Here is a 21017-nt window from a genome sequence, read left to right as displayed (position 1 = left end):
ACAACAGCTCACCCATTATGAATACGCTATAAATATTTCTAATTGCGCTTGACCAAGGAGTGGAGTGATGTCAGATTTCTAATGAGGTTTGTTTACGTTTTCTGGTGTTTTTTATGTTATGATTTTGCTGATTTGCGATTTCGATACAAATAAAATAATTAAACCATGAAGCCAAGTGTAACTAATTGCAAAAATAATAACAAAAACAAATCTATACCTTTGTTTTCACAACGCGCAAAACTGATGCCTCATTGAGATTTCTTCTCTATGTTCCTTGTTTACTTTTTATTTAATTTGGCGCTGCAAAAATATAGCGGCTAAAGTCTGACATCACTCGGGAAAAATTGCCGTTTTTGTCTTTTTTTAGAATGAGCTTCATTGACGAAATCGAGCCGAAGTAAGGCGCTAGGTTATGGAGCGCATGTAGGAAGTTGGTACTGGCTTTTAGTGTAAGCCTCCGCCAAATCACCTTTTTGCTTATTGTGCTCGACTCTGCGTAAGATGTTAAGGATCTTATTTCAAAATCTAAATCAATGCTAGGCGGGTCTTATAAAGTAAATTGGGCTCGTAATTTTCAATGTTTCGTGGTTGGCATTCATTGTTGATTCAGCACATTTTCGAACTCCACACCAAGAGTTGCGAATATCATCGGTGGTACTGCAACTATTTTGTAAATTTCTAATATCGCAAAAAATTATCAGATAAGTTAATTGAGTTAAGATAATATAGTATATGACTTACTAACGTCAGAGAATGGGTTTCAGGAAAAAATCAATAATTTTTCTAAAAACCAAAATAAGAACTCACACAGAACATCAGATGGCCTAAACAAAAAAAATTTCTTAATGCTATTCGCCAGCGCATGGAAAAACTCCATTAAATTGGCATAGAAAAATGAAATTTCTTTCAATTTCTCTTCACAACTATCCGAAAAATTATAGCAAAGATAAAAAAGTGAGAGTAATAACTTTAGTTTTTTTAATTTTCAACTTTTTTTATAATCTTGTTAAATAAAGCTAGGCCATAATTTTTTGGACTTTTAAATAATTAAATATGTAGGACCGATATGAAAACATTTCATACCAAATTTTCGAAAAAGTTAATTTTTTCTATGCCAATCAATTACTCGTCGACGTTAAATAAATAAAATAAAAAATAAATAAATAAATAAAATAAAACTATAGGCCAATAATTTGTTTGACAATGGAACAAATTTAGGGACCAGCATAAAAAATGTTTATTTAGTATTATCGACGATATCGCAACATTTAACCGATTCAACGAGGACCAAAAGCTATCGCGAGTATATGGACTTTGCATATCTGAACTTTTCTTCACTGCTTTTTATTATGTTAGCTCGAGGCGGCTGTAATAGCGCCGTGATCTTGAAAATCATTAACTTTAATATAACCATTAACCCCACCTTCTTTGTTCCAAAATCAGTAGGATCGGTTTAATATCTTAAAACTGTGAATCTTAACACATCTACGTTTTCAACTCCAACTTCGCGCAATCTTAGCCTGCTTCACTCAAATTTTACCCTTTCCCCACACGCGGCTGTATGAGATGATATCAGGAATGGGGTGGTATTGCTCAGACTTCATCTTCAAGCTCTTTATTTGACTTGCCATAATTCAGAAAATCCGTTGGTCAATGTTTCAGCCTAATTTGACAGTAAGAGCATTTTTTATGTCTGGCCCGTTGGCCAGTCAAAATTAATCGCTTGCGCATTGTTTTCTAGCTAATGAAGTGTTCTGGTGCCACAACGTCTCTTTGGGCTTGTACTCTAAATGATAGCAAATTCTCAAGTAGGTTAGGTTAAATTTCGGCGGTTGCAGGTGCAGAGGTGTGCAGGGGCCCAAATAGGCCTGGAAGCCCGTCGTGATACCACTAGTTTGGACTCAAGTTCCTCCTCTAATTTCCAATGTACTGAAATCACTTTGTCTCTCGGATACTATGGGTGGCCTTTCGATTCCAAGTCTGCCAAGCGCTGGATAAAATAGACTCTGAGGTCAACTTCTTTGGCCCGGAGCCCGTTCTGCCACTCCCTTCTACAGCCATCAAAGCCACGGTTAGTTGTAGGGTTACTATAACGCACAAGCGACCTTGGAAGTCTGAGAGAGGCTGCAGATACCTGTCATGTTCGACCGACTGTCACAAATCTTCCTGTCACTAAGCAGAAGGGACTGCAATCAGCTGGTTGGACTGATGACGGGCCACTTTCTGTGGGCGAAGCACAAGGAAAAGGTAGGCATCTCAGACAGTGTACTCTGGCCAGCTTGTGAAGAGGAGGATGAGACGGCGGATCACTTCCTGTGCGTCTGCCCCGCCTTCGCTTGAATCAGGCTTGAAGATTTTTGATGCGTTAAGAAGCGACCACCTTGGCTCCTTGGCACCACAAGATCTACTTAGATTTTGTCGGAGATCGGGTAGATTTAAAGAAAATCAAAAGGGAATCCGAGTGCAGTACAATGGACTTAATTGTATCTGAGTGCTGTACTTGCTAGTTGCCCCAACAAAAAAAAAATAATAATAATAAAAATATCGCGTTTTGGCAAGAGCGGGACAGTGACAGAGGAAATGTGCACCACTCTGCAACCCATATGCTCTCATTAGGCAGTTGCTGGTTATGATACTAACCACTGTACTAATGTAAGGTCGATAAAGATTGATGAAGGTCCTGGTTCGACGCTCATTTCTTCTTAGCCAGACATGTCTAGTTATCTCACAAGTGGGATCCGTAGTCCATCTTGTGTTGGCGTGCGCGATGTAGGCCGACTTCATCCAGAACTTACTTGAGGATAAACAGATGGCTTGGGCAGAATTGACTGATTTAAAATCAGTTTTCCTTTTACCCAGCTCATTCGCGTTGCAATTTCCAAAATGCCTCTGATAAATTTAGCTGGTTTCATTCATTAAAACAGCAAACTTAAACTATTTAGGAGTCTCTCCAGCTGCCTTTCTGGGTTTACATTATTTCTATAGAGGTTAAATAAACCAAATATTCTTTAATCGCAGACACAGCACAGATTTTAACAACTCCCGACACTCATTAATAAAAGTATTATGCCGGTTAATTTAATTAAGGTAAACATAAAAAACGCTTTGAGGGATTCGAGGCTTAAAAAAACCAAGGCTTCAAAAACACAGAATTGTAAAAATGTTGCAAAAAGCATAAACAGCAATTAGCGCAACAAACAAGAAAAGGGAATGACAAAGAGGTATATGAAGTGTTATTTTTGTTGAATTCTCGGCCATGAAATGTAAATTGAAACAACAACTCAGGTGAGCGTGAAACACCTTAGTGAAATATAAAAGGTTTAAAACATAAAAAAGAAAAAAAAAAGAATTAAGACTTAACCGACTGCTGACAACTGCGAAACCCTGAAAAATTAAATCAATCCCAAACCAACTAAAAATTTGGTGTACTCAACACTTTCCGGCACAATCAATTCAAATACCACAATTTTTGGCCATTATTCTCCCGTGAAGCAATTTTCATTGTAGTGATTTCGCGATTTTCGACGTCACGGAACGTGAAACAATCGCGGGAAGCAATGTACATGCGCACGTATGTATGTAGCAAGCGTACGAAAAGGCAGCAACAATAAAAAACCCAAAAAAAAACAATAAAGCGAAAAAAGAAAAATGAAAAAAAAAAACAAAATAAAGTTAGAATTAAAACCTATACTCTAGTTGCAATTTTTTTATTGTTTGCCAAAGTTAGGTGTACCATGCGATTCGCTTAAAAAACAGAAATAGGAAACAGAAAAAAACATTGCATGCCTCCTTACCTACCACTCAGCACATTTGACCTTTGGCCTTTGCCGGGCTAGCAGACAATCGCCAAATGGAATTGACTAAAGCGAGCAAAGTGCACGAGCAAGTACTAAATGGACTTCTATGTGTATGCGCATATGTGTGTGTGATTGTGAGTGCACAAGAGCATAGCTTCCAGGCGACCAACAATCAAGCTGGAACTTTAATTGCAAGTGGCTGCAGGCGGCGAACCTTCCCAACCGCATAGGTCGCTGCCTCTCTGTAACTCAAACTGGTTTTACTGTCCATGTTTACAAGCAGCTATACAAATATGTGTACGTATGTAACGGGTGTTTTTTTGAAGAGCGTGAGAATTTAAATTGGTAATATAAAACAGAAATAATGTCTGAAAATTTTTTTATTGTTTTCTATATTAAATTAAGCTGGTAGATAATTTCATGGTCCTTTCGATCATTGCAATTTTTTACTACTTCTTCCAATAAATCTGAATAATAAATCTAAGTGAGCGCAATCAGCAAAGATCCGAAGCTCATTTGGCTACAATTCTTGCACTAGTTGAATTTTAAAGGCACGTAAGCCAGGATCCCGGGACAGTAAAAGAGTGTTACAAATTATTTAAATTACTTCAAATAGAAAAATAATGTCTATTAATCTACTCTGGGTGCCAGGGCAATGTAACATTTAAGGTAACTGTAAGGCAGATGAGCTCGTTAGATTGGGCTCCTCGCTCCAAATTAGTCAGTGGGAGGCCCACATACTCATGCCCTTGGCAACATGTAAACTTTTAATAAACAAACACATCTTTACTGTTGCAAATACGAACTGGAAACAATTAAGCACCTGCCCTGTCAGTAGACAAACGTGACCCGAATGGAACTTGGGTCGCACTAAGACAATACTCAAATTAAGTTGAAAGGATTTAAGGATCGTAATAGGTGTCCTATCTGGACACCTGGGCAAGATTAGGAGCACCATCCAATGACTATTGCAGAAGCTGTCAGGATATAGAAGAGGAAGAGGCAGTCGAACGCCTTCTATTCGGGTGCATGACTCTGTGAAGACGTTTGAGATTGCTCGGTCTCGCTTTTCTGAGATACATTGCGGATGTTGCGAATCTCAAACTAGGTAGTATAGCCAGCTTTGTAAAAGCCACACAGTGATTTAGAGAGGGCCAAAAGGAAGGATAGGATATTTTCTGTAGTATCACAAAGGGTCTAAGTACGTGGAAGTACAGTCATTTGACCTAACCTAAGTCAAGATTCTTACTTAGAATGTTCCATGTAGTCGCTGGATAAAGGCCAAGAAGTTGAGAATGACGACGCATTGATATTTCAGCATCTTCTTCAGCACTTCGCTCTATAAACTTTGCAAAACAGATTTATTTATTTGTCGTTTTTTTTTTTCAAAGTAAATTTTCGCAATTTGGAAACGTGGTTCCGCCGTTAAACGATTCATGATGACTTGACAAACCGCACTGAACATAAATTTCAAATTAAAATTATTAAAATTAAATAAATTTCAACACAGTTTGCCGTTCTCACAGTAGCATTCTCAGCCAAAGCATAATCATCGATATCGCTAGATCTCATGCAGCTTAAAAAAACCCCCTATACATACGTTCAGGCAAAAAAATTAAGATTGAACACTTTGGTTGCTACCTTCGTTACCGGTATTTGTCGATGTTGTTTGCAGAATTTTTCTTACTTTTTTTTGTCTGTTAGTTGTCTTCTATTATTTCCTTATTTTCTTAGCATGTTTTGCGTTTCCTTTTCTATTTCTTATTGTATCTGATCATTTTCCTTGTAATTGCTTGAGGGCGTTTTGGGCTTGGTCGCCGTACTGACACAAGGGCACTTACTCTGTATTTGTATGTATGTATGTATGTATGTTTTTTTAAATATTTTTCCTTCTGCCTTTTTCGATTCTTTTCGCTAGTTTTTTGTTTACTTACTGCTTTTTTTTCTTTCTTGTATCACTTCACTGAATTGCCACTAATTGACGTAAACTGTTGTTTGAGTGAGTGTAAATAATTCACCTTCTAAATATATTTGCACTTTCTCCCTTGAACTGTTTTCTATTGAAGTTTTCTTTTTTCAAATTCAAATGTCAATAAATCAAATAGCATTCTGCCCAGTTGGAATTTTTATTGAGCGAAAGAGGTTTTTGAGTACTAAGCAGTTAAGGTAGAGACGAGTCACTTACAACTAAGTAGTCTACTGGTTAATCTGTAATCCGTAACTGTAACAAATTTCAAGTGTAGCATTTTCTTGTGTACTGTTAGCCTTGTCACACTACTTTTCTTGTATGATTTTACAGCAACTTCGGATAGTAGGAAAGCAGATGAATGAGAGTCTAGGCTGCTTCACTGCAACCCGAGATACATTAAGCGGGGGTAAGGTATTTAACTTTTTTTTGGCATTTCGATTTGTATTATTTTAAAAGATTACTATCTCAACTTTTTTCTTTGGTATTTTTATTGTTTTCCTTTTAATAAATACTTAAAACCTCAATATCGTTGCTCCATGCCTCGTTTCTATATCAGATCGACTTCGAAGTGTTTTCTGAGCTTTAATATTTTTAAAGTCCGTTTGTGATGTAAATCTGCTGTCCCAATCGTTTTGAAATTGTATAGTATTTCTTCTTAAAATTCACCCAGTATGACTGGGAGTCTTTTTTTTTGTCAATTTTTTTTAATAACCCAATAGCAAAAACCGGTTTTTTGAACTTCCAATGCTATAAAAATTTAAAAAGAGCTAAAAAAAAACAAATCCTCCAATTCATAACTCAAGCAACGTCTCCTTTTAGATGATTCTGTTTCGAGCTGTGATTCACTCCGCGAAATCCTTTTTTCCGTGGTGCCTCCGGAGATTCGCAGTCACTCCCACACAATTTTCGATATTTTAGCAATGGAAAAAAAAATTTTAGGAATGAAAATATTTTCCAAATGTTGAGTTTTTTATAGAAGTTGCCTAATTAACCTAACATTAACTGTTTCGCCAAAAAAGTTCTTAAATTATGCCTTAACCTTATACCCCTAACCATAACATTATTGGTAATTTCTGGAGAAGCCGATTTTGAATATTATTTCAATAGCCAAATTAACATTGATTCAACCTAAGACGCGTCTCATAAGACAACTTGATCTTATTGCTTATTTGCAATTGTTTGTGGTTGATCTCTGATAACTGGTTATACTGAGCAACAACTAACATCAAAATTCAGCCATTCTCTTTCTTACTCAGGTAATTTGAACAGGTCAAATCTAGTTTCATTACTCTTCTCTTGGCACTGGTTACATTTTTTTTATTCCGTTTTGCAGCTTTTCCAGCATATTCGTAAAAGTAAACCCCAAAAGGGCTCCCATCAGACACTGCACCGAAGTTTGGGATCTCCAAACCACTTAAATTAAATTAGCCAGCGGATGAATTTTATCAGTAGCATGAGACAGTTGACACAAGCGCGATTAGTTATCGTTCGATCCATTAGGCAAAGAAACTCTAATGGAAGGCCTAAATGATCTTAGTGTCGTATTCAAGGTCAGACTCATTTGAGTTCCAGCGCACAGAGGCATTGAGGGAAATTGTAAAGCCGATAAGCTAGCAAGGAAAGGTACTACTCTTCAACTGCTTAGTAATATAAGGGCCATTGGCCAATAGGTCATGGAGAGATGAAGGCAAATGCGTTAGAACTAGGCTACTGCAGCCGCAAATAAATAAGAATTTCAACAGAAGATATCTCGAATGTAGTGGCTTGTATAACCGGCCGTTGGCTATTTGGCACGCATTCCTTGAAACTAGGATTTGTTTCCATTAAATATTGTAGAAGTTGTAGAGATGAGGAAGATGAAGAAACAGTTAAACACTTCCTTGCAAATTTTCTAGGTAAATCCTTTTTTAATTTTCTTACGGAACTGTCCGGCGTGGGGATTGGACCAATACTGTGCTTCATAAGAGCCAAACAATTATTTAATGAAGATAAATAAATGAGCTTCCTGTGTATCACAACGGACCTGTTAGGTCTATGTGGATTGGGTCGTACCTTCATAACCTAACCTAACTTTAATAGAAAGATTTTTGGAAAATTATCGAGTGCAAAATTATAAGGTGCCCTTTATATGATATAATAATGCAGATGTGTCAGGCTAATGTCTTTTGCTTTATTAGAGGGTTTAATTAGAAGGTTTCGGGTCAACTTTTGCAGTGCGAAATTGCGGAAGTTTATGAGTTTAAACCTTTCCTTTGAACTTAATTTACCTACAAATTATTTCCTATTAACCAAATTTTTTTCTATCTAACAACCCAACCTCACAAACTTGGGTGGTTCTTTAATATACTTAGGGGACTAATTATAATTAAACTAGGCCCATAATAGATTTAGATTTTTTCTATAGCAAAGTTTCGATTTCGGTCTAAAGCAGACTAAACTAACCAAACTTATCTTAGTCCAAGTTTAACTTGACTTGACCTAATCTATAGAAGCATAACCTCAACATACTCAATCTAACCTACCTGGAAGCATGAAGCATTAAATTTTTAATCGACATCACTGAAATTCCAGTTATTTATTTAATTAACCTCCCTGTCATTAACTCATGTCTAATTGTGACTTCATTTTCTCAGACATCCTTACATACCTACACACAAGTAAATATATAACGCGCCCAATACCTTTACTGTGGCCTTTATAGATTCAGATTCTCTGTGGTGCCCACGTGTCATCGATTACCTACTCATTGTAGAGAAAAGCACTGAGTATTGAATTGAACGTAAACGTTACGGTTTGATGGCGGTAAAATTAACCAGTTAATTGCATTTCACTGGAATTGATGTGTTTTTGGTTTTGCGGGCAACAGTTGATTATATTTACAGTAGAGGCTGGCTGGAGTGAACCACAAAGCGCTGAAGTATTTAGTTAACTTTACAATTTTTAGTTTTTACTTTTTAGTTATGAAATTCTTCTTGTAATTTTTAATGTTTTTGTATGTAAGTACCTCGATTCGGTTAGGTTGTTACAAAGAACTAATACAAAAATGAAAAAGTTGGAAAGTAATGTGAATTATCAGTTCCTCTTCTAAAACTAGTTTATTTGTAGGCTTAAGTATTAGAAGAAGTAAACTAGAAACATTTTATCATTTTGGCGCAAGGAAAAAAACACATGTTTGCTCATGATTCAATGATAAAAGGTTTGCTCAGTAAGCAGCTTTCTCGTTCTGTCTTGACAAATCGGCTCTCTTAGTAAGACACTGGGTTGCTAGCTCTAGAAATTTTGAGTAAAAGTGGAGGAAAAGTAAAATTTGTACAAAATCATTTCATTTTCAAAATGGTCTGCTTACGAGCAACAACTCGCTAAATAGTTTTCATTGTTATGTTCTGGACTATGGTAGTATGATATGAAATACATACCGCTTAAGTCAGGACATGATAGAGTAATTGACGCAATCTGAGATTGATGAGTGGAGAATTTAAAAAGGTTTATTTCTGTGGTGATTTAGATAGAATTCATGTTTTGCAAAGAGCTAGCGTTTGCTAAAAAGTTACGGCAAGGAGAATAATTGGATTGTCCCGACGCAATCGATTGCAGACCTCATTATAAAAAGGTTGGGATTGACAGAACTTGTTTCCAATGAGCCCACCTTCCAATGGATGGATGAAGTGTCCAGAGAAGGCTTAGCAAAGCACAGTACCAGTATGAAAAAGCTTCTCATAAAAAACCATCTACCGGAATCGGCTTAAACTGGAGGTCCTTGCAATTGTGGAACGCGCTCTGCAAATAGGAGGAGGATCTCGGCGAAACACCTAACAGAATTGTACGAGCCAATTATTTATTTATTTTTAACAAAATAGTTACATATTGGCGAAACTTAGCGATCGGTTTTAAATTTAAAAACTAATTCACAAAACAAAATCTTGGATTATGTGAAATAATTTCTTGTTTTAATATTAGAGTTGGCAATTTCCGCTAATAACTTCTATCTATACCATTATTTACATTCAAATATTAATTGAAATTTATTTTTTTAACCGTTCGCAGTTTGTTTCCATTTAAGTAACAAAATACTTTTTTGCTACCATTTTTACCAAAAAAGATTTATTTTTTTCCACTTTAAGCACCTTCTTAAATGCAACCTTTTGTAAGGGAGTGTCAAAAATCGAATGTCACTAGTGAGCAAACCTTTAATAATTGAATCATGATGTTTGCTTAACAAAAAAATTCTTGCGTAACAAAAAACCAATTTCTTTTTCTAATCTGACTTTTTTTCTAAAACTTTTTTTTTTTAATTTTATTTTTCTAAAATTTCTTTTTTTTCGCTAAAAACGTTTTTGTTTTGTTAAACATTTTTTGTTTTCCAAAATTTTTTTCCCCTTATCTGCCTTTTTTTCTAAATTTTTTTTTGTTTCAATAATTTCTTTTTTTCCCCTAAAAAACGTTTTTTTTGTTTTTGTTAAACATTTTTTGTTTCCCAAAAATTTTTTTCCCCTTATCTGACTTTTTTTCTAAAATTTCTTTTTCGCCCTAAAAACGTTTTTTTGTTTTTATTTAACATTTTTTGTTTTCCTAAAAATTTTTATTTTTTTTAAGCAAACATTTTTTTTAAGGAGTATACTTTATTTTAAAAAATTCCGAATAAAAACATTAAGTTATAAAAATGCAGAGTTCGAAAATAATTATTTTCGAAATTCCAATTCAAAATGTCAGTCGGAAAAATTTTTTTATATAAAATAAAGCAATGTAATGTCCATTAGCCGGGCAAAATAAAGTTAAAATCTGACTTTCATTTTTCCAGTGAAAAATAAAATGAAATCATGACTTATGTATTTATATTTAATAGGATTCTTCGGTCATTTCAGCAGTTTAAAAATTTTTTAATCATCGATATCAGGTTTAATGAATTTATTCAGTTTATATGGAAAGAAAAACTATTTGGACCAACCAAAAAAAGGAAACATTTTCGGAAGTTTTTTCAAGATATTTCTCTTAACACTAAACCTACCATGGACGGGTCAAATGACCCATTTTAAACTTTTTGTCAGAAGTTCTTAGAAATAACATTATTAAATCGTCATTTGCCTTCGAATGTATTTTTCAAGATTTACTCTTCTCTTGCTAATTGTTTTACCGAGAAATATATGTGATCTTAATATTATAATATATATAATACTTTAAAGACGGGTCATTTTAGGTCATTTTAGGAATACATAAAATACCGGTAGGTTTAGTGTTAAAAATCTAATAGCTATGAGTAGCTCTACAGAATACTTTAACATAACAGAGTAATGTTAATGCTATTACATAACTCGTCCAACACTTGAAATGCAATAAATAACAGATAGCTGATGCTGTGAGTAGCTCAACAGAATACTGTAAGGTAACAGAATAATGTAAGGTAACAGAATAATGTTAATGTTACTACAGTTCTCGCGCATCACTTGAAAAGTACATATAATATTTAAAATTGCTATCGAAATTAAGAGTTTTAGGGTAAGTAGTGCGTCTGCAAATTACAAATGTAAAAATGTATAAGAAATGTTTTACTAGCGTATTTTAGGTGCAATATGTAACAGTGTATTATACAAAAGTTACAGGTTAGTGCTAGGTAAAAATATTTTTTTCTACTTTTTATTTACAACTTTGTCTATACTTCATGGTATTTTCCTTAAAACAATCGATTTCTGGTTTATATGAATAGAAGAGCTATTGTACTATGAACTATGTACTAGAACTATTGAACTATTTGCTAGAAAACGAAAAATAAAACGTTTCTTTGGGCATTTCACCTCTCCAGACAAAGAAAGTTTTATTGGTGTTTAAAACTCCAGAAAACAAAAATTGTCCGAAGATTTTTGAAAGCATTTTGTTTTAAAGTGCAAATGATATTATTTTTGGCTATATTTGAGGTTATGTATTGTAACATCATAAAATATTTTTTTAAGGTTGTAACAGTATCTCAATTTACAACTTCTCCACTTTTTATGAATTTCATTCAAAGTTTGGAACTTTGATTTATGAGGTTTTATTATAAAATTAACTGTATTTTTATATATATATATATTTAATTTACGAAAAAAATTCTGATGAAAAGTTAAAAATTTAGCTGACAATTTTTTTAAATTTGTGAATTTCGTACAGAGTTTGGAATTTGTTTCTTGAGATTTCTTTACAAAATGATCTATATGGTTATATACATATTTTTTTAACTTACAAAAAAATTCTGATGAAAAGTTAAAAATTTAGATGACGATTTTTTTTAAATTTATTAAATTTTTGTGAATTTCGTACAGAAATTGGAGTTTGATTTATGAAGTTTTTATTATAAAATGCACTTTATTTTTATATTTGTTTGGTTTTATTTTACGAAAAAAATTCGGATTAAAAGTTAAAGATTTAGATAAACATAGTTTTAAATTTATTAAACATTTTGAGAATTTTGTACAAAGTATTGAGGAACTTTGATTTAAAAGGGTTTTCTTATAAAATGAATGATATATAAATATAACATTTAATTTTTTTTTTTTAATTAACGAGAACAAATTCTGATGAAATGTTAAAAATTTAGATGACATTTTTTTTTTAATTTGTTAATTTTTTGTTAATTTCATAAAGAGTTTGGAATTTGGTTTATTATTTTTTTATTATAAAATGCACTTTATTTTTATATTTTCTAGGTTTTAATTTACGAAAAAAAGTCTAATTAAAAGTTAAACATTTTTTTAATTTCCTAAATTTTTGCAAATTTCGTACAATTTTTGGAACATTGATTTATGAGGCTTTTATTACAAAATTAACTACGTTTATAAAATATATATTTTTTTTAATTTACTTTAATTTTGAGTACTTTTTCGGCCGCTAAAGTGGTGTTGATGCTTAATTATTATAATTTTTTCGATTATTATGGGTAAAACTTTTTTTATTTTTTTACAAAAAATGCCCGTCTTGATTTGATGAACTACTGAAGCCTTGAAATAATCAGTTCACTCCACCCGGTTAACGATATATTTATTTCAGCTGCCATTGTGAGCACATTTTTTTCGGATCATTTACTTGTAATTGCTTTTGACCACAAATTCAATTGAAAAGTGTGCGCGATATGGCAAGTGTTTGCGAAACTACAAGTCTGAAATTAATAGCTGGGAAATATAATTATAATATTAACAACAAACGCTGTGAAGGTTGTTTATGAAACAGAGTACAACTAATTTATTTTTCATAATTTTGTTTTTTTTTAATTCTTCAGTATTTTTTTTTTTCTGATTAGCAAAACCGAAAATTATTTGAAAATACGGTTTTTATCTTGGTATTTTAACAGCGTTGACTCACTCAACTCTCAAGAATGCCTAACTCATACATCCATACACGCGTACATACATACATATTATTAGTAAATAAAAGCCATGCAAAACATATTGCGATAAGTGCAAGTATGATGATTTCATTGCTTCCCTTGCCTGTGCCTAAAGTGTATTTACTAAAAAACCAAAAACAAAACAAAACCGCAAAAACTCAAAAGGAATTATTATTGCTCGCATTGAAAAAGCATACAAGTTTTTATCTTTTAGTAAAGTAATTGAACGACATTGGGTCTGGTGTACAATCAGCGTCTGTACTTGCACACACACACACACCTAGACGTGCAAGGCATATTCATCGGCATTTGTACGTATGTATGTATGTACCTAAGTATGACCATTAAAAATCGCAATGTTTCAATGAGAAATCTTAGTATGTAAATAAATACTTTTGAAATGACCAGTGGTCAGTGATAAAGTGTAAAATTATGGGAAAGCGTGAACTCTCCCACAAAAGTATGTACATACACACGCCTAAATTTCTTGTTAAACTTAAGTGCTCATATCTGTTGCAAACATACAAATGTACAGTTTATTACTCACTAAAGTAAACTGCAGGCAGTCTGTCATACCATATGCCATTATCGTTGTAGGAACACAGCGATTATTTTCCTTTAAATCAAATAAATATAAGTATGTGTGTGCGTGTGTGCATAAATATTTCATGTGAATGGCATAAACCGTACACACACCTTCAGAAGGTCCTATTAATCATTAGGTTAGTAGTTATACATATATTTGAGTGTATGTGTGACGCCCGCTCATCTATTTATTTTCTTTATTGATACTGGCGCTCACTTGGGACACTTAGCTGTATTATGAGCCCAGATAACCAGACTATTAACTAAATACAATAACTAGAAATTTTTGTACATTTAGATAAATTATAAACATTTAGTTTTCTATAATACATACCCAGTTCGGTGAACATTGCATTCACTTTTATCGCTTAGGCAGGTATGGAACAATCTTTAATAAGGCATCAACTAATTATTCAACCAGTTGGCAGGTGCATAATGCCTTTAAAGGTGTTTAGGCTGAGGTTCTATGATACTACAATTTGTAGTGTGCGACTCGATATTGTTCAAGAAAAGGAGGGACCTACAATTCTAAGATCTCCTGGCTCAAGCTCCAACAGTTCAAAATAAAGAGTCTTTCGAAAGTGACGCCTAGGTGTCAGTAGTGGATAATTCCTAGAATGTACCTTTTTTACGCCATCTTTAGCATATGCCAAGTAGACAGATGTACAATTCTGCACCATAGAACAGTGCGTTAAAACTATGGAAATTTATTATGTGAATGGCCGATCTTTAAGCACAACATATCGCAAATTTTTTGGTGGAAATAATCGCCCGATTGAGTCAGCAATGCAAAGGTTAGTGAAAAATTAAAAACAACTGGTTCTGTCGAAGATAGAAAAAAAAAACTGATGGACCAAAAACTTTACATTATATTATATTAAGAATATCGCTGCAGTAGCGCAAAGTGTTACTGAATAACGCTCAATATCGCTAACCGACATTCTGAACAAATTAGGCATTCATAAATTGACTGTTTGGCGAATTTTACCTGTTGATGTGCTTATGTCAATTATGTAGTTTTTTAGGCGCGTCTTTCGAAGGACCCTTTATCTTAGGTTCACTCTGCCTAATAACATATGCAGGTGTACTTCTTCACGTTGGAGGATTATGCTAAGCTTTTCAAATCCAACTAGCAAAGATACTCGTATATGGGAATAAATCACGATATTCTGTCTAAGTCTGAAGCTCTAGACTGAGATCATTGCATACTGCATACTACAACCACATGGAGTTCAATGAATTTTTTACCAAGTCTACTCTTTCAAGTATCTTATCGTCTTCGTAGCACTTGATATCAGTGAGTCTGGGAACCGAAAGTATTGCAACTGCCATGCCAATTTAGTCTAACGATGAAATAATTTTTCAGGTTACTACCTCACATAGCATAAAGTTACTCAATATCACAGCAGATAAATGTTTCGCATCTCGTTCGCACGCTCAGTAGCAGCTCTCCAGCTGTCATAGCGATGGCGAATACCTCAGCCTTAAAGACAATGGTTTTGATGGTAGGTGGAAAAAAGATATGAATACGTTCGGGATCTGAAAGAATTTCAACCTTATAGTCGAAGTAAATCGGAGATTTTTTCTTTTAAGCAATAACTGCTTCAGGTAGGAAAATCTCGCAGTCATTGGCTCTTATCTATAATGATGTATATTACAAAAAATAAAAAAAATAATAAATGGCGAGTACACTTCTTTTAAGTGTTTAGCCGAGCTCCTCCTCCTCCTATTTGTGGCGTGCGTCCTGATTTTATTCCACACATGGAAGGGCCTACAGTTTTAAGCCAACTCCGAACGGCAAATGGTTTTTATGAAGATCTTTTTCATGGTAGACATACACTCAGAGGTTTGTCATTGCCTGCCGAAGATCTATTCCAAAAAAATTTCTGTCTTCACAGACCTATAATAAAATTTAATGATACGTTTTTTGTAGAACATTTTAACCCTTAACTTTCATCTAAATGGGTCTTTTTACCCTCCATAAATTAAGTTAATCATACAAGTTTACTAAAAGACAATTGGAGGTTTAAAATCTTCTAAAAAATTTTAAGTAGGAAATTTTACTTTTTTTTTTTTCGAAGGTGAAAATCTTCGAAGGACTTAGATGAGCACGCAAGAAGTTTAATAGGAGGTATGTAGACAAAGTTCGTATGGAGCCATGGCAATGATCAAAGTAACTACAACCTTAAGATTATTCCACAGTGTTGAACCAGGTGGCGCAAATTTAACCATCCAATTTTATTTCGGGCTAACTTTTTTACTAAATAAAAAACCATTTAATTTCGAGTGAGGGAAATCTTTTTCGCGCTCCATTGCTTACGGACGTACGACCCCATTTGCAAAAATTATAACATCTTCCGACAGGGTGAATTAATTTTATATCACAGCTGGCGCAAAATTAATCCCCCAACTTTTTTACTAAATAAAAAATTATTTTGAACGATTAATACTGCAACTTTCTAGTTCCCAACTGCCAAATATGAGTGTCGAGCAACGCCATTCCCAAAAATTATAACATCTTTCAAGCGATTGATTAATTTTGCGCCACCTTGTACAAAAAACAAATGAACAAAAAATAACTCAAGCATTCTTTGATTAAGTCTCAGGTGTAAACATACATATCTCAGATGTAAAAAACAACAACAATTCCTGCACACTTGTGCGCCAGTATCACGAGAATCGCAATGTTGCAAAAATTAACATGCCACAGTGGATAGGTCCCTTGAAAACGAATGGAGTGTGCGGAATGCGAGTATATGTATGTACATATGTATGTAAACGTGTACCATATATAGAGCAGGTGTGTAGGCAACTTGCTGTTGATTGCGGGGCCGAGTGGGCGTGCATACTGGCACAAAACTCAAGCCCCAGCACAAACCGTAAGCCAACATACCAAAACGTGCATGAATGTGTGTATTATATATGTATGTATGCGTGCACATGTAAACATACCTCATCACCAGGTACGCTCACACACACACACACTTGTTCCGCATGAAAATTTTACCAATTGAAGCTAAACTTTTTAATCGTATATACAAAGTTATACATTTTAGCAAAACACAAGTTGTGGCACTTGAAGTAGAAACAGGGAAATGCTAGTGCATCTGCATACACACACATAAACACACACATGTGTGTATGTGGATACGAGCTTATCCCCACAAAAATGTAAAAATAAATTTGCAAAATATTTGAATGTGAGAAAATTTAAAATAACAAAAAATATTCTCCAAGTAATATTTTCTATATAAAGTAGATTAGGGGAGCCAATTCAAAATGTGGCATTAATAACTTTTTCACTATTATTATTTTGTAATTTTCTTATGCTTGAATTATAACTTGAACTGTATTAAAATATAATACGCAAGTAAAAGTATTAAATTTATTAGTAAAAGTATTGCAGAAGTTTTAAAAAATAAAGTAATTTTCCAGAACGGATGCTTTTCGCAAACAAACTACATTAAATCTGCGAACTTTGTCAATGAAATTTAAATTAAGTGATGCTTATGAAGATGCTTGAGTTACTCATATTTTTATTTTTGTATTTGCTTTCTCTCACCACCTTCACGCGAGAAGCCTATTTATTGGCGCCAATGGCTTGAGAGTCTTTACAGATTTCATTATTTATTCAATGTACGAGTATTTACTTATTTTGAAATGCGATTTCCCTCACAGAAGAAGAAACTACGTAAATCGTTTCTATGAAAATATTTGCAATATACCCACATACACATGTATGAATGTATGTGTGTGTTTATGAGCGGCGAGTATGATAAAAGTGTTTTCCAGAGAGAAAGACGTTATCGCAAATATTTCCGCTTCATTGATTCAATTCTCACAAAAATAAATAAAACTGAGACAAAAACAACAAATAAGTGTGCGTGCCTGTATGTAATTTTAGGCCGAAAATTAACAGTGATTTTACTACTCTCGAACTTAAAGGTTTCGAATATATATATAAATATATATATATATATAATATGTCTTTCTGTATGTATAGATATATGCAAATAGCATACCCGCCGTCGAGTCTATATCGATATGTAAATTTTTTAATACTTAGAAAATGAAAGCAGGAAATTTAGATGAGTCTATAATTATGCATAAGAAAATTAGATTGAGCAACACAGGGTGATTCAAGGCTGATGCAGATCTTTGACAGCAATTATCTGTGATATGTTCTTCAGCGAAAACGTAGTTTCGAATCTCGGTGAAACACCGAAATGAAGAAGAAGGTTTTTCTAATAGCAGTCGCCCCGCGGCAGGCAATGGCAAACCTTCGAGTGTACTTTTACCATGAAAAAGCTCCTCATGAAAAATTTCGCCGTTCAGAGTCAGCTTGAAACTGTAGGTCCATCCATGGAAATATGTTCTTTTTTTGCTTTAGTAAATCTAATCATTAAAACTTATTAAGAAAATTGAAAAGGAAAGCGCGCAGTGCAATGGACTTAATTTTATCGAAGTGCTGTACTTGAAAAAATAAAACTTATTCATAGAGCGGTGTTTAGTTGAACAACGTGTACAAGAGATCCAAGTTATCTTGCTGAATATAAATGGTGCACGACACTTTTTTACGCATAGTACGTGGAAATGGCTGTCAAAATCCATACAAATTGCATTGCCGTGAAATATGCGTGAAACTTCGTATGTAACTCACGGCAAAGTAGTACTCAGTTCCCGCAGTGAAAACACCACTCCGACACACAACACCAATGTCAGCAAATTGATTTTCACACCCATTTTTTCACACCTATTTAAAATTTGATTTAAAATTGAACGAAAACTGGCACGTTTGCGAGTGAAGTGCCTGAGTTCGAATAGTCCGAAGATATGGCATTTTTTAACGAAGTATCGTTATTATTATTATCTATTAAAATACAATTAAAATTACAGATTAAACTAATATAATTGCACTAGCGCTACCGGGGCTATCGGCTTATATGTGTTAATTTGTTTAAAAACACTTTTCTAACCAAAATTTGCCAATTGATTTTGGTGCAATGCTCTTAAATTTGAAGTTTTTTCTCATTGTTGATGGCAATATTTCATTTATTTGTGAAGTTACTACTAGCCTTTATATGAATGAAAAACTCCCCAAACCTCTGCGAAAAAACTTACTGTTTGGCGGATTTTACTTGTCCTACTTGTGCTAGCCCTGCCAAAATTTAGTGCTCTGACTAAATCTGAAGCTCTAGACTGAGATCATTGCATACTGTGTGCCACAACCAAATGGAGTCCAGTGAATTTTTTTATCAAGCCTTTCAAGTGTTTCTTCAAAAATCAACCCAAATTTCGAGTCACTTTAAACTTGCAGATTATAACACTAACATCGAAGGGCTACAAAGCTGCGTACCCAAATTTTTTCTACAAATTCTGAGAAGCTCAAGATATTGATGAAAGTTGGCCGAATTTTTATAAAACTTGAGTATTGCAATTTGACACCTTTGAACTTCTTTCCCTGATCTTACATGAAAAGTTTGGTCTATGCTAATGAGCTCGAAGCGATATCAAAGCTAAAGGACCAAGAATGATAGATTAATAGATTACGCCTTCCGAATTCAGTGTGATGTCAGGCTCCGAGAATATACACACAAAAGAAGAGGAGGAGTAGACGAAAGCAATAGGAATTGCCAAACACGAGACTTTCCCATGACAGTCGGTTCTACGTTACCGAAACGACCCGGATTCATATCCGGCCAAGGACTGTCACTCCAGCAGCATTCCCCGTCCATATATGTGGAATGTTTATGCTGCTACAACAAGAACAACAACAGCAACCAAACACAAGAAATTATAGACGCACACACTTTCTTGCCACGACGTCGTCCGCCTAAAAACGCAGAAAAACTGCATTTGGAGGTATTTTTACCATGCATGCTTTCTCACGCAGCACTTTATTTTCATTAGTTTGTTAAATTAAAAAATCATAAATCTTATAATCACAATTACAAGTCATTTACTGAATATTTACAAACATATAATTTCTATTTCTTTTGGTTGTTTTGTATTATTAGGGTGCCTGACGTCACACTTAAATAAGGGTTTTCGGAAAGCAACACCTCTGTATTCAATTTGTCTTGCAGAAGAACAAAATACTACGCGTTATAAAGAAATCATGGAAAATTTTGACAAACGCATTTTACACATAAAGGCCATAGAATAATAGACACGATAAAAAAATAATAATTTCAACAAATGTTTCTATTTTTTTTTATAACAGAAAATCTACGGTCTTACCCCATCACCCTGTAGATGAAAACAACGATATTAGCAAGTATGTATAGGAAAATTAAATCTTCATTAATTATGCATACATACTCATCTACATATGGGGTTTTCCAATATGAACGTAAAAATTTTGTTTTTAAATATAGAGGATACTTAAATTTGTTTATGATCTGATTGGCGTTTTAAGCAAAAAAACTAAGAAAAAATCTGAGATGGAGTGTTCCTCAAAAATGTAGAAATAATTTTTTTTTTTTTCAAAAAATTTCTTTTAAAAATATATATTTTATTTTAAAACATTTATTTTGCCTCAAAATGTTTTCCCAAAAATGTTCAAAAAATTAGTTTTTTCCCCAACATTTTTTTAAAATATATTTCATATTTAATCTTAAACATTTTTTTTTATGCAAATGTTGAAATACATTTTTTTTTAATTTCTTTTAAAAATATGTTTTATCTTAAAACATTTATTTTATCTCAAAAATGTTTTCCCAAAAATATTGAAAAAAAATATATTTTTCCCTCTCTCTTTTTTCTCTTTAAAAAAATATTGTATATTTTATCTTAAACATTTTTTTTTTGTTTTTTTTTTTGTGAAAATGTAAACATACTTAAATCAGTTAACATGGAATCGCTCAAAGCCGATATAACTATGAGCAAGCAGATGAACGCCGAAGCACCAGGGCTTGGAATAAAATAAAATGTTTGGGCAGCACCGGCGCAAGCCTACCATGGGCAAATTTTTAGCAATCCACCTCTCCCTCAGCTACATAAAAACTGAGTTGGCGAAAATCTGACCTGCCTACCTTCCATCCATCTTTCCAATGCTAGTCACACGCACACTCTTTGGTCATATATCAAATCAGAGATGTTTAGTCAAATCAGCCAAAATTTGTCTTAAATTCAACTTTTCAGACATAAACTACAAGCACTTTCAAGCTCAAAGAGTCAGTGATTTAGTGATCGGCAACGGCCTAAATGAGTTGGTTTAAAGACCGACTGTCACTTGTACTTCTAGTGACTTAGTTCGCAATAGTGACTATCCGATTAAGTCTTCAAAGTTTAGAATCTTCATATATAAACA

At 33.7% G+C, this 21017-nt stretch overlaps 1 protein-coding gene and 1 long non-coding RNA gene across 4 annotated transcripts in view; one reads left to right on the top strand and one right to left on the bottom strand.

Moving 5' to 3' along the window:
- LOC129247325 (uncharacterized) overlaps positions 1-21017 on the bottom strand; it is a 242798-nt gene that overhangs the window by 165254 nt on the left and 56527 nt on the right. Inside the window, exon 1 of one of the 3 annotated variants that reach the window (XM_054886412.1) lies at positions 5732-5936. The exons of the other annotated variants lie outside the window; for them this stretch is intronic. The gene's annotated coding sequence lies outside the window, so the exon portion shown is untranslated. Of the gene's footprint in view, positions 1-5731; positions 5937-21017 lie in introns of those variants that run through there. 3 annotated transcript variants of the gene reach the window in all.
- The window catches only part of LOC129247326 (uncharacterized), a 79660-nt gene that overhangs the window by 39120 nt on the left and 19523 nt on the right, over positions 1-21017 (top strand). The gene's annotated exons all lie outside the window — the stretch shown is intronic.

The sequence above is a fragment of the Anastrepha obliqua genome, chromosome 5, assembly GCF_027943255.1.
Source record: "Anastrepha obliqua isolate idAnaObli1 chromosome 5, idAnaObli1_1.0, whole genome shotgun sequence".
NCBI classification, from domain to species: domain Eukaryota; kingdom Metazoa; phylum Arthropoda; class Insecta; order Diptera; family Tephritidae; genus Anastrepha; species Anastrepha obliqua.
This window is presented reverse-complemented; position numbering and strand designations above follow the sequence as displayed.